This window comes from Phyllobates terribilis, unplaced genomic scaffold (assembly GCF_046119375.1).
Source record: "Phyllobates terribilis strain yellow unplaced genomic scaffold, ASM4611937v1 Scaffold_3__8_contigs__length_932513732, whole genome shotgun sequence".
Lineage (NCBI taxonomy): Eukaryota > Metazoa > Chordata > Amphibia > Anura > Dendrobatidae > Phyllobates > Phyllobates terribilis.
This window is the reverse complement of record NW_027362763.1, coordinates 355,591,128-355,606,394: the sequence shown is the minus strand read 5'-3', so window position 1 is coordinate 355,606,394 and position 15,267 is coordinate 355,591,128. Positions and strand designations below refer to the sequence as shown.

Sequence of the window (15,267 nt, the reverse complement as noted above, 5' to 3'; positions counted from 1 at the left end):
CTCGCGCAGCAGTAAGCAACCCAGACCGACTGTTCAAGGAATACATACATGTGGCAAGATGTACACTGGATAGCATTGTCAATAATGGAGCTCATTTCCTAATGGGGATTGCAATAGACAGAATGTCATGTAAAAAGAAAAGTAAAGAATTAATGAAATACAGACAGCAATTCAGTCCAAAGTCCTCCCTTCCAAACTCCCTGAATCCAAAGTCACTGAAAAACAAGTCACACACTTACTTTCGTTCGCACTTACGCTCCGGACACACGCAGCTCGTTCACACTCGCAAACTAAGAGATTTAAAGTGTGTTTTTTTTCCCCTTTTCCAGCAATGCACCCTTCACCTCAATGCACTTCCAAAGGTGGGTCAAAATAGTCACTACACCCCTTGATAAATGCCTTGAGGGGTATTATTTCCAAAAATGATTTCACTTCTGAAGCGTTTTTTCTGTAGTAATTAGTGTTGAGCAGACGTGCTCTGATAGTGTTATCCGAGCATGCTTGGTCTTATCCTAGTATTTTCGATGTGCTCGTCTAACATGTTTGCCTCCCAGCAGCTGCATGTTTTTCGGCGGGAGATGGATGGAACACATGTGAGGATTGCATGTTTGTTAGCCAATTCCTGCATGTGTTGCGTCTGTCCACCGCCTCAAAGGTACCTGGGAACTAAAATGGACTAACACTATGAAAAATGTAGCAGAGAGTATCAAATGTGACTAACAGAAAAAAACACCTAATTCAATAAAACAAAATACTTTATTAATACCTAGGTACCCTCCTGAGAAATGGACTTCATGTCTCTATAAAACCAGATCTGACCCTATACCTCCCAAAAGGTTACCTCCTAAAATCCTCCTGATGAATCATGTACAGGAATAGGGAAACTCATTGAGGTCGCGGTGATATGGTAGCTATATGGAATCTATATTTTCTGTGACAAGCTGGAACCAATTATGGGTAATTGAACTTAATATCCGCATGCTGATGATAAGCAAAGAGGTATTTTGTTTGTCACAATTAGTACTACTAGCACCTTATCAGAGGCACTGACACTTTAATCGGATTTTGTGTTTGTTTGTTGTTGTTTTTTTTTCCATACCACAACTCATAACATAACCATAACAGTTTAAGTCCATGTTAAAATCAATATTCTAAGCACTGTCACTTTATTTTTGGCTTATTTTGTCCTTATAGAATTTGTGAAATTGGTGATTTAACTTGGTATTTTTGCCTCTTGTGAGGGGTGGCAGTATCAAGGGAAACCTAGGGCTTGCCAGGGTGATACAAGTGTTTGCGGGGGTGCCATAACTTGCGTGCTTATATAGGGTGCCAATCTCCGCTGATAGAAAGGGTCATTTATGGGGCAATATTAGGGAAAGGATTGGGGTTCCCTCCCCTCACAACCTACCCCAAAACCGTGGCCTGATATGTGCCATTGTTTTATCCTTATCTTTGTAGTTTCTTTGATTAGTGTCACATATTTAATGAGCATGTCTATAATTGAGAACATTATGGAAGTTCATTTTTAACAAAGGTATTTAATGAAGTATTTTTTTTTTATTTGATGAGTTTTTTGGGAACTGAATTGGCCCCTATAAATATGTTTTTGAAAGTTCCTTGAACATATAACAGTTGCTTCTAAACTTCTACGTTTATAGGATTGGTTAGACCACGTATAATTGGCTAGTCAGCAGGACTTTTTCTAAAACTTTCAACGCTGTCAAACACAGTCAATTAAAGCGTTGAAGGAGACTCTGCCCCCACTACTGTTAGTGCTGCCGCTAGGACTGGAGCAGCAGTTCTGATGCGGGAGCAGGGAAAGGCAAGCATATGTTGTTTGTTTTTTTTGTAGAACAAGTGATTCATATATTTTATACTATTGGATCTTTGAACTTTTGAAACAACATGTCAATGATTTGTTGAAATGCATATTCTTCAGTTTAACTCAGAATATGTGTGCGTGCACAGGGGTGGATTAAGAGTAGCAAGGGCCCCGGGCAGTTTAGAAGGCGCGGGCCCCCCCACACACACACACCTGATTTATCACGTGACATGTCACATGATCCCCTGTGATAGATCATGTGATAGTTCACGGGAAATTAATTTGGCACAATATTAATTGTGCTGCCCCATCTGAGAGCAGCACAATATAGGGGCAGATACCCTGATTCCAGCGATGTGTCACTTTTTCAGCTGCTTGTTGTCATTTTGAGAAAATCACCGTTTTATCTGCTGCAGATCTAGCAGCTCTCTGAATGCTGCGCTTTGTATAGCCCCGCCCACACCACTGATTGGCAGCTTTCTGCCCATGCTCAGTGTACACAGAAATCTACTGATCAGTGATGGGGGTGGGGTCCTACAGAACTTACTAGTCATCTAGTGATAATTACCTTCTGACAAATCAATGATTTTATCAAAACAACACTAAGCAGCCCAGTAAGTGACACATTACTGGAATCAGTGCCTCTAACCCTACATTATGCTGCTCTCAGATTAGGTGGCAAAAACCTGATGACAGATTCCCTTTAAAGGAGCTGTAAAGACAAAAAAGTTTGTATTAAAAAAAATACAAGCCATTTGTGAAATTAACTTATTTTCATTGTTAATTCACATTAGACTGTATCTTCAACACTTTTGTCAGCAGGTCTTATTACAGACTCTGAATAGGGCAGCTCTCTCCCTCTCCCTCAGCAGAAAGTCACAGCATGGTTAAAAAACGGGATCTTTTATGATTTTCTCATAATAAATAAAAAAGGACATGCAAGTCCTCCAAACTATTTTCCGTTTCTGTATAGGGGAGGTCCTAAATCTTTCTTGTTCTTTAGTTGATCACATGTCAAAAAGGCAAAGCATTTACGATGAACTCGCCTAAAAAAATATACACTTGGAGAGTAATATCATCATCTGCATGTAAATATTCCTTGACTCTAAGGGCTCGCTCACACTGTCGTATAACACGGCCGGATGCTATGTTATGTTTTATCGGATAGGACTCGGCCCTATGTTATACTATGGGACAGTGCAGATCTGCGATTATTGGCATGAGAAAATAATCTTATTCAATATTCGGACCATGTGCACCCATACAAGTCTACGGGTGCACGTAAAACATTGGACTGCACTCGGATGTCATCCAAGTGCAGTCCGATGAACACTCACAGAGACTATGGAGAAGATGGAGAAATTAAGTTCTCCATCTTCTCCATATCTGTGCTGCGAGAGAATCGGATCACACTCAGTTGAAGCTCTGACAGAGTTTGAGCCGAGTGTCATTAGCATAATTGGCCCTATTCTCTTGCATGAGAGAATATATGGCTTAGTGAGTGGACCCTAAAACTGAATAGTAGTGACGGACAGGCACCTCACAAGCGGGATCCATGTAGCTCTCAGATGTTATGTAGGTAGGGCTTCATTCCATGGGGTAGGGCTTAATTTCAAGGTATATAAAAAAAAAATGGACTTCAAATAAAAATTAAATGAACACAAAAAGCACTAATTGAATTATTTTTTTTTCGTATTTATGTTTGCAGCCCCTTTAAAAACCCTTTGAGGACCAAGGCACATATATGTCCCATAGTTTTAAACCGGAAAAAAAATTGATTGAATAAAATTTAAGGTCCTCCAAGGTTTAAGTAGGTCATAAATTCATATGAATACTTGCTCATACAATTGCACATGCCAAAAGATGAAGAAGAACAGAATCAAAAATATGACATTAAGTGGAGCACTTACAGGTATTCAAGGTGAAAGAGACCAGCAAAGGCATCGTCTCGAATGACAGTAAATGAGTTAGAATTCAGCAAGCTGAAAATGAAGACAGCAGGTTAGAAGCGAACCAGACTTTATGGTGCTCAGAATTAGTCAAGCAGAATTTATTGACTGCTGTTGCAAAGCACTGAGACTCCCGCTGTGTATAGATGGCGCCGTGCGGCCTCCCGCTGTGTATAGATGGCGCCGTGCGGCCTCCCGCTGTGTATAGATGGCACCGTATAGATGGCTAGGTGCGGCCTCCTGCTGAGTATACGTCTATAGATGGCTACGTGCGGCCTCCTGCTGAGTATAGATGCCGCACGGCGCTCCCCCCAGAGACAGCAGGAGGCCACACAGCGGCATCTATACTCAGCGGGAGACCGCACGTAGCCATCTGTACACAGCAGGAGGCCACACGGCGACATCTATACTCAGCGGGGGGCCGCACGTAGCCATCTATACACAGCGGGGGGCCGCACGTAGCCATCTATACACAGCGGGGGGCCGCACGTAGCCATCTATACACAGCGGGGGGCCGCACGGTGCCCCCCCCCCCCAGAGACATCAGGAGGCCGCACGGCGCCAACTATACTCAGCAGGAGGCCGCATGCAGTCATACACACACACAAACATATACAGACACGCATAAACACATTTGAAACACAAAAATACATACAGACATCACACAATGACATCTGCCCACACACACACACACACACACACACACACACACAAACAGACAGACATCACACACACCTGCCCACACACACCTGCCCACACACACATCTGTGTGTGTGTATTGTGTGTGTATAATGTATGTGTGTGTATGTATAGTGTGTGTGTATGTATAGTGTGTGTGCGTGTGTATAATTTGTGTGTGTGTATTTTTTTTTTTTAAGTTAAGAACAAGTAAAATGCATGTGGCATCAATATCAAGACTCCAGATATAAGGGCCTATTCACACTGAATTTTGCAATGCATTCATCTCCTCTCTCCAGGCTTCTATCTAAATCCCTGAAAAATGGCATTCAGATGGGCCTTGACATAGCCATTGATTTGAACAAAGGCAAACCGAGGCTAAAGTCTGAATCTTTAGGCTCCATTTGCTCTGCTTTCAGATGTCTCATTTCAGACAGCACAATCCTGAATTTCAGGGATTCAGTTGTAAGCCTTGTGTAAAGACCTGAATGCAGCGCTGAATGTAGTGTGAATAGGTCCTTACATCCTACACCACCTCAGGGGATTGTTGTTATGGAGTATTGCCCCTGGGTGGCCGCAGTTATGACCACCACCAGGGCTTGCGGTCAGCCACCCTAGCTTTGGTATTCTGGGGAGCTGGTATTATGAATATCTGAGAAGAGCCCTAGAGAAGCAAGAACATTGGACAACCAAGATGTGGTGGCCTCAAGTCAGGTGTAGTGTTCAACAGGGCAAGACTTTCTAACCTGCCCACACACACACACACACACACATATACACACACCTGCCCACACACACACATATATACACACACACACACACCTGCCCACACACACACACACCTGCCCACACACACACACCTGCCCACACACACCTGCCAGCCCACACACACACCTGCCCACACACACACACACCTGCCCACACAGACACCTGCCCACAAACACACAGACACCTGCCCACACACACCTACACACACACACACACCTGCCCACAAACACACACACACACCTGCCCACACACACACACCTGCCCACACACACACACACCTGCCCACACACACACACATATATACACACACCTGCCCACACACACACCTGCCCACAAACACACACACACCTGCCCACACACACACACACACATATACACACACACCTGCCCACACAGACACCTGCCCACAAACACACACACACCTGCCCACACACATATACACAGACACCTGCCCACAAACACACACACACCTGCCCACACACACATACACACACTCACCATCCCCCGGCTCCATTCCTCCTGCCTGCTCTGTCTCTTTTCCGGTGCAGCACTGCAGGCTGGGGCGCACTGCGTGACGTCACAGCTAGGAGACACAGCCGCGCACAGGGCCGTGTCTCCTAGCAGTGACGCGGCCGGGCCAGCACAGGGAAGTTAACTGCTGCAGTGCTGGCCCGGCCGATGAAGAAGTAGCGGCGGCCGCTGCTGGGGGAGCGGTCCGGGCCCCCCCTCCCGCCACTGCTACCGCTATGTGCCGCGGCGGCCCGCACATATAATGAGGGCAATCCGGCATTAGACACCCCGCCTGGAGCCGCGGGCCCCCTGCCGGCTAGGGGCCCCGGGCGGTCGCCCGGATTGCCCTCATTATAATCCGCCTATGTGCGTGCATGAGTCTTTAGGACTATGAATTGCTTGAAACACATAAGCAGTCAACACAGAGATCTTCATTGTATTTATATTGAATATAGAAGTAAAACTTACATTTATTTTAACTGTAGTGCTGGGGAGATTTATGAATTCTCTAATTTTTTTTATCCTGTCCTGTACTTATAAGGCCAGGTAAAGCCACAGGGAAATAATTGTGGATTTTGAGTGAAAATTCTGCATCCAAAATGCACAACAAATTGCTGTACAATAAATGTGAATGAAGTTATTAAAACCTCCACTTGAATCAGAGTTAAATCAATAAGCAATTCAGGGGTTGCTGCAGATTTTCTAATTTTTACTGAGTTGCTAACAAGACTTTTTCAGATGTGTATAAAAAAAAAATCGTCCAGTTTTCATCTGTATTGTCATCCATGTAACATCAGTATTTATACATTACCTTTTTAAAATGTACATGTTAAAATAGTTTGTTAATGTTGGCAAAGTAACCATAAAAATTGAAGATTTTTTTTTTTCTGCACACAGATTTGAATGGGCTAGCATCATGCAATTTTTTTTTCACATGGGATGATGGATTGTCATCTGAACAGCCCTATTCAATTACATTGGTCCGTGTGCTATCTGATTTTTACATGGACAGCACACGTCCATATAATATGCTCATCTGAACGAGCCCTAAAGCTGGTAGTATAGATGATAAATAATAGCTCCTCACTATGTGCAGATTTTATTTACACTTTTAAAATCGTTAAAATTAGCAGATGACTAATTTGAGGTGTTTCGTATGCCACATTCACATGTAGAAGCCCTATTTTTTTCCAGAGCTTTATTTTTCTTTTTGCCTCCCAGCATTCTGACAGCCAAAAGTGTTGTATTTCATGTTGGTGCAGCTCTTTAAGGTCCTGCTGTTTTTGCAGAGCAAATTGGAATATTTTTAAGGCAACTGTATGTCACACATATACAGCTGTGCTCAAAAGTTTACATACCCCGGCAGAATTGTTCCTTTCTTGGCCTTGTATCAAAGAATATGAATGCTAGCAAAAAAACTTTTTCTCCACTCATGGTTATTGGTTTGGTGAAGCCATTTATTGTCAAACTACTGTGTTTTCTCTTTTGAAATTTAATGAGAACCAAAAACATCCAAATGACCCTGATCAAAAGTTCACATACCCCAGTTCTTAATACCGTGCATTGCCCCCTCTAACATCAATGACAGCTTGAAGTCTTTTGTGGTAGTTGTGGATGAGGTTCTTTATTTTCTCAGATGGTAAAGCTGTCCTTTCTTCTTAGCAAAAAGCCTCCAGTTCCTGTAAATTCCTGGGCTGTCTAGCATTAATTGCGCGCTTGAGATCTCCCCAGAGTGACTCAAAGATATTGAGGTCAGGAGACTGAGATGGCCACTCCAGAACCTTCACTTTGTTCTGCTGTAGCCAATATGACAGGTCTAATTGGCCTTGTGTTTTGGATCGTTGTCATGTTGGAACGTCCAAGTACGTCCCATTCGCTGCTTCTGGGCTGATGAGTGCAAATTTTCCTTCAGTATTTTGTGATAACGTGCTGCATTCATCTTTCCTTCAACTTTTACCAAGTTTCCTGTGCCTCTTGTAGCTCACACGTCCCCAAAACATCAGCGATCAACCTCTGTGCTTTACTGTAGGAATGGTGTTCCTTTCATCATAGGCCTTGTTGACCTCTCTCCAAATGTAACGTTTATGATTGTGGCCAAAAAGTTTAATTTTGGTCTCATTACTCCAAATTACCTTGTTCCCAAAGTTTTGAGGCTTGTCTCTGTGCTGTTTGGCATGCAGCCCATTTTTCTTCAAGTGCATCTTGAAACAGCCACACCGCTAGTTTTCAGAGTCCTAAATTTCAGCTGATATTTTTTGTGGGTTTTTCTTTGAATCCCGAACAATTTTCCTGGCAGTTGTGGCCGGTCTACTTGACCGTGGTTGGGTTTTTAGAGCTCATGGTTTTCCATTTGTTAATCACAGTTTCAATGCTGCTGACTGGCATTATCAATTCCTTGGATTTTTTTTTTTGTATCCCTTGTATCCCTTTCCTGTGTTATACAGTTCAACTACCTTTTTTTCTTCTTTTGCTTTCCCCATGACCACAATCCAGAAACGTCAGTGCCTGGATGAAAGATGCAAGAGTCTGTCTGGATCCCAGAAACTCACTCAGCTTTTATGCACACACACTGATTACAAACAAACAGGTCACAAGTGAGAATGTTACATTTAGTAGCCATTCAAACCCATTTGTGTCAAATTCTGCGCATGTTATCAGGCCAAAATCACCAGGGTATGTGAACTTTTGATCAGGGTCATTTGGATGTTTTTGGTTGTCCATAAGATTTAAAAAGAGAAAACACAGTAGTTTGACAATAAATGGCTTCACCCAACCAATAACCATGAGTGGAGAATATTTTTTTTTTATATCATTCATATTCTCTGAAACAAGGCTAAGAAAGGAAAAATTCTGCTGGAGTATGTAAACTTTTGAGCACAACTGTAAGTGAGGGTATAGGGTATATTAAAGGGAAACGGGGGCCCCCCCTGGGAGATATCAGACCTCTACTATAGGCATACAGGTTATAGAAAAGTAAATGTATACATACCTGTATGGCCCATACTAGAGGTTTAATTGCAGAGAAAAGTATTTTTATCACCTCTGTGTTCCACAGGCTTGGCGTCCGGGGGACGCCAAGAAATCCCCACCTGTTTTATTATTTGGGGCCGGGAGGAAGCAAAGCGTGCTCTATGTGAGCGGCGCTTTGCGTGTGCCCGGGGAGTCAGGGAGCACAGTGTATGTCGCATGGCCCTGTGATGCACAGGGGAGGGGGGGGATATGGTAACTAAGCATATAGGTGGGGATTTCAGGGAATAATATACAGTTAGGCGGGGATTTGTTAGCGGTCCCCGGACGCCAAGCCTGTGGAAAACAGAGGTGATAAAAACACTTTTCTCTGCAATCAAACCTCTACTATAGGCCATATAGGTATGTATAAATTTACTTTTCTATAACCTGTATTCCCATAGTAGAGGTCTGATATCTCCCAGGGGGTGACAGATTCCCTTTTAACCTTTATTATAGGAGAAATTAAGAAACAAAACACACCAAACTTTATTGTATATGATGTCCTGGTAATGGGAATCCCACTGGTATAGAACATTGCTCCCATCCAGACACTCTGTCTTACCTGGGAAGTGTAGATAATACAATCTATGCCGTTAATCTTCAATGATCCTCATCTATTGAGGTGTCATTATACCCAGAGGACATTTGGTCATTGTGTCTCATTATTAGCATTTTAAAGGTCCTAAATGCAGAAAGGAACCATTTGTAGACTATTTGTTTAAGTATCTGGGCAACATTTCCTTCCTTTGCACATGTTAACGTTTTTAGGTTGTCTTCAGAAAGGTTGTCACACGCAGATTTCTGACCAATCAAACAAACCTTAAAGAGGTTGTTCACTACCCCTGACTTTGTTCCTATTTTTGCTATAAATGTCCCTAAAGATCCCCATATACATTTTCTGCGTTTCTGCTACACTTTTTGTGCTCTTGCATCAGCTCTGTTACCACAGCCATCACTTCCTCTTCAGAATCCCCTGTTCACTTCTGACTACATTTCCCATCAGCCCTTGTGCTGGGCTACAAGACAGCGCAGTGAGTACACCCCTTGTAACTCTGTCTACAATCCTCCCACTCCACCCCCAGCATCACACTCTCTATACAGCCTATGCATAATGTTTGTGGCTGGGGACACTGCTGCAGGGGAGAGAGGACGCTTTAATCAATATCTCATTGAACACAAGAACAATTTCCAAAATTTTGACAAGACCAAGTTTCATAGTGTTTTTTTTTTTAACCCATAACATGAACGGAAGGTTAATAATATAACTTTCATTACAAAATCTTCAGTTTTACTCAAATTAGTTGATGCAAAAATGAATACATCTCATATCAAACTACTACAGCTAATATTTTGTATAACCTCCATGCATCAAGTCTTTTAGGCATTAAATTAACAAGATGGTGACATTGCAGCATCTATCTTTTTCCATTCTTCAAGAACGACCTCTTTCAGAGCCTGGATTTTGGATGGAAAGTGATGCTCAGTGGTTAGCACTGTAGCCTTGCAGCGCTGGATTCCTGGGTTCAAATCCCACTAAGGACAACATCTACAAGGAGTTTGTATGTTCTCCTTGTGTTTGTGTGGGTTTCCTCCGGGTTCTCCGGTTTCCTCCCATCCTCCAAAGACATACTGATTGGGGCTCACAATCTAGATTCCCTATGGGGACAGTGATGATTATGTCTGTAAAGTGCTGTGGAATTAATGGTGCTATATAAGTGAGTAAAATAAATAAATGCTCAAATTGTCTTCAGAACTCCCTATAGGTGTTCAGTTGGGTTCAGATCAGGAGACATACATGGCCACTGCATCACTTTTCACCTGTTCCTCTTCAGAAATGCAACTGATGAGTGTTTTGGATCATTTTCCTGTTGGAAAAGTGCACATTTACCAAGGGCACAGAGTGTCTCTTTCAATAAAGAGCAGCAGATCTGTGAATTTATGATACTATCGATGAAATCCCTGACACCAGCAGTACTCATGCATCCCAGCATAAGGACTCTGCCACCACCATGTAATCCCCCCATGACTGTATCGATAAAGTTTTGGCCAGGCCATATAACAGGAATAATTAAAAAAACAAATTAACTTTAATGAAAACATGACATGCCAGAAAGAGACAAAAGCTGCAGCATCAAAAAAATGCAATAAAAACACACTGAAAAAAACCCCAAGTAACCTCATTTAAATAATAGGAGCATAAATACTCATTGTGGGAATGTAGCCTAAAGAATAATATAGGGCTGATTAAAACGCTTCCAGGTCTGCTCGAGTTCAACTTCATCTTTTAGTCAAACAATTGTCACTGGAAATTTGTGGTTACTGGGATCATTGTGCAACATCAATGTGTTTTGTTTGTTAAAAAAAAAAGTATGACAGTCGACATCAGCAACAATTTCATGCAAATATTGAGGGGCAGCACTTCCTGTGTTACATGTTTATGCTATACATGTAAGATAAGAGAGATAAAGTTGCAAAAAAAAGTAAGTGAAACCTTTACGGTTTATTTACACTTGCATATAAATAATCAGTTCGATTCTTATCCAAGAGAGTGGGATGACTTTTTTTTTTCACTTGTCATCCATGTGCCTTCTGTATGCAATCCGTTTTTTTACTCAGCAGCTATTAATAATTTACAGGACCATTTATAGTTTCCTATGCTACAGAACTGTAATGTAACCATAACAATCGGATGCCATATTGACGGAGTGAAATTGCAGCATGCGGTGATTTTTTTTCCTCATGCCTAATACAGTTGAGAAAAAAAATACGCAGATCTGCACTTTCTCATTGGTCCGAGTGCAATCCGATTTTTTATTTATTTATTTATTTTTATCGGATTGCACTCGTGACTCGTCCGATTTATACACTAGTGTGAGCGAACCCTTAGAATGACTGGGGGTTGAATTATAGAGAATACAATTTAGGTGGTTTATTTTTAAGGGAAAGGTAATTGGACCATATCCAATTTGCATTATAGCAATGCATTTGTACTGCTTGGTGCGAACAATAGCCTCCTTATGCCATACACTAGCTAACAATAGTACAGTTTTGTACAGTTTTTGGGTACTCGTTTGGCACTCATAATCAGCCTTTGTGTGCATTTCAGCTAGAGCTTTGCTTCAATGTGAAGGGGCAGAGTTCTTGCAGCTGTTTAAAATCCCAACTGTCCTTGCCAGTCAGGTGCTATAAATATCATATGGTGTGTAGTTTTGGTAAAAGATTTTTCACCCCAGAGTAGTAGGATGAATGTCAGTGCAGGCGTCATCTGCATAATACTCATAAGCAGAACTCAATTCACAAGTCATCTGACTGCACTTTTAGTATCTCTATGACTGTCCACTTTGTGTTTTTTTTTAATCTATTTCATTATGTTTGAAATGCAGATTATTTGTAATTTTTCAAACTTTTATGTTGTGTGGTAAAGTGAATAGGTGGGATACACTATATGGAGAAAAGTATTGGGACTGATTTTTACAACGTTAAAGTTGTCACGCTGGTGGTTGTGGAACCACTTTGCCATGGACTGGGGAGAGCCTAGAGCAGGGGTCTCAAACACGCGGCCCGCAGGCACAGACCCCTTGATGATCCCGACCTGGTCCAGGAGGAGCCGCCGACAGCAGCGCTGAATTGCCGCACAGAGACTGTTTCCCAGCACAGCATTTCCAATGACAGCCGCTGACCAATCAGAGGCCAGCAGCTGATATCTGCGTGTCGGCGCAGCGAGTATGACGTCATTGCCGTACGCTGATGTCAGCTGCTGGCCTCTGATTGGCCGGCGGCTGGCATTGGAAATGCTGTGCTGGGAGACAGTCTGTGTGCGGCAATGCAGCGCTGCTGTTGGCGGCTCCTCCTGGACCAGGTCGGGATCGTCAAGGGGTCGGACTCTGTGGTGCCTGCGGGCCACATCTGCAGGAAGGCCGCCGAGGGAACGGAGGACAAGTGAGAATCATCTTCTTTTTTTTTTTTATGTGTGTGAAGAACAGCACAGGGGGCACATAGCCACAAGAGGGGACCTGGATGGGGCACATAGCCACAAGATGGGGACCTGGATGGGGCACATAGCCACAGGATGGGGACCTGGATGGGGCACATAGCCACAAGATGGGGACCTGGATGGGGCACATAGCCTCAAGAGGGGGACCTGGATGGGGCACAGAGCCACAGGATGGGGACCTGGTTGGGGCACATTAGTACAAGATGGGGACATTACTACAAGATGTTTGCCATTATTACTATATGATGCTAATTGTAAGACAATTTTACTGTATGTGGCCAATTGGGGGAAACAAAATTGTAAAAATCAAAAAAATAAAAATAAAGCATGAAAAAATATTGGGCACTAAAAATGCTGTTTTATATGTAAACTAAAGTAAACACAAAAAAGTACACGTTTATTATCGCCACATCCATAAGGACCCAAGCTATAAAAAAATAAACACGGCAAAAATGTTCAAAAGGTGTATACAAAAAAAAATGGTATCACTAAAAATGTCACATTGAACAAAAAATGCGGCCCCCTAAATTCAAATTTTTTCCATTTGCGGCCCATATACCCAGCCGAGTTTGAGACCCCTGGCCTAGAGGGACGTAACTAAGCGACCACCTGGTTCTTCACTAGAGCCCCTGATGGTGTGGTTAGACTTGAGCCCAGTGGATGCCAGGTGCTCCTCCCAGGACTGACCCTGGAGCTGCAGCAACTGACCCAATAGGAGCAGGGAAGTAGGGCTGGACTAGGAGAGTCATGCCGGCCAGGAACTGGTTGAAAGGAGGAATGGATAATATACGACTAGTTAAACAGAGCAGGTTCTGTATAGGACTGTACGGTTGGTAGTCAGAATGGATACAATATTGGGCACGGACAGAATAGGTTCAGGAAAGCAGGGCGGACTTGGGTGCAGGATCACAGGTGGTGGTTCAGACTGGCCAGGTGAAAGTAGCGGTACAGGTGTGGATCAGACTCAGATCTAGGTAAAAAGCAGGACTGTTTCAGGAACAGGTTCAGACAGGATCAGATTCAGAGAGTACAGGGACCTTACAACGAAGTAGCAGATATACACACTGATCACTAATGTTGCTAAATCACCTCCCTATAGTGGTGGGTGCCTTAAATATCTTACGTCTCCCAGCTATTGGCAGGGGACATTTCAGAAGCGCGCGTGCTGCTCCTTTAAGAAGTGAGGGGTGCACGTGTGCCCTAAGCATACTCCCAGGAGACTTGCCTGACGTACTGGTCCTGGGAGGAAGCAGAGGTGGCGGGAACCGGGCGTGAGTGATGCCGGACAGAAGAAAACGTCTCTCCTCATTTCCCGACATTATTGGTGTCCAACCCTGCGCAAGGATATTGCTGATTTAGTCTCCCCCATTTATTCCATGGCATTTTACATGTGAAAAGGGGTATACATAAAAAACAAGTACAATAATCATGAACAATACAGTCACCGACTGGTACAGGAGGAGAGAGTACCCTGCCAGCGAGAGTTCACAGTCTACAAGGGATGGGTGAGGACACAGTAGGTGAGGGTAGATCTGGTCGTTCAGCAGTATAGTGAAACGAGCGTTACTGCAGGTTGTAACCTTGTCAGAAGAGGTAGGTCTTCAGGTTCCTTTTGAAGGTTTCCACAGTGGGTGAGAGTCTGATATCTTGGGGTAGGAAGTTCCAGAGTAGAAGGGATGCACAGGAGAAATCTTGTATGTGATTGTGGGAAGCGGAGATAAAGAGTATAGTAGAGAAGGAGATCTTTTGAGGATCGGAGTTTGCGTGCAGGTATCGGGAGACTAGGTCACAGATGTATGGAGGAGACAGGTTGCAGTTGTATTTGTATGTCATGGTTCGGGTTTTGACCTGGAGCCTTTGGGGAATGAGGAGCCAGTGAAGGGGGACAGGTGGATTAATCAGGCAGCAGAGTTTAAGATACAGTAGATTGGAGGGGTGCGAGAGTGTTAGAAGGGAGGTCCCAGAGCAGGAGGTTGCAGTAGTCGAGGCAGGAGATGATGAGGGCATGCGTTAGTGTTTTTGCAGATTTAAAGAGAAAAATCAGATTTGACAAATGACAAAATGATAGCCTTAACGTTCTTGCAGTTGATTTTTGCTATGTGCCCACGATGCAGAAATACTCCGGATTTTTCCTGAGCGTTTCTGCATCTCCCTGGCAGAAAAATCGCATGCGTATTTTACATGCATTTTTCCTGCCAGGGACAAGCGGAAGTGAAGCGTTTTTCACATGCATTTCCGCATGTGGGTTGTCAAGAGCTTTCCAAGCGATTTTAACATCACTTGGAAAATGCTTGACAACTTGGTCACACTTGGTCATGCCGGTTGCATGGATTTATATAGTGTGACCGTAAAAGAATGGTAAAAAATAAATATACTTACCTTCTGATTTCCCCCGATGTCCTTATCCGATCTGTCCGGTATCTCTCGGTGGTCTAAAAGGACCTTCCATGACGTCATTTAGTCATGTGACCCGTCACATGACTAAATTACATCATGGCAGGTCCTTTTAGACCATCGCGAGCTGCCGGGGACACCGG

The 15,267-nt window shown here is 43.3% G+C and overlaps 1 long non-coding RNA gene across 1 annotated transcript in view; it reads left to right on the top strand.

The window, feature by feature from the left end:
- Positions 1 to 237: 237 nt before the first annotated feature.
- LOC141258120 (uncharacterized) overlaps positions 238 to 15,267 on the top strand; it is a 56,823-nt gene continuing 41,793 nt past the window's right edge. The window contains exon 1 of the long non-coding RNA XR_012318204.1: positions 238 to 362. This is a non-coding gene — a long non-coding RNA (uncharacterized lncRNA). The remainder of the gene's footprint in view (positions 363 to 15,267) is intronic.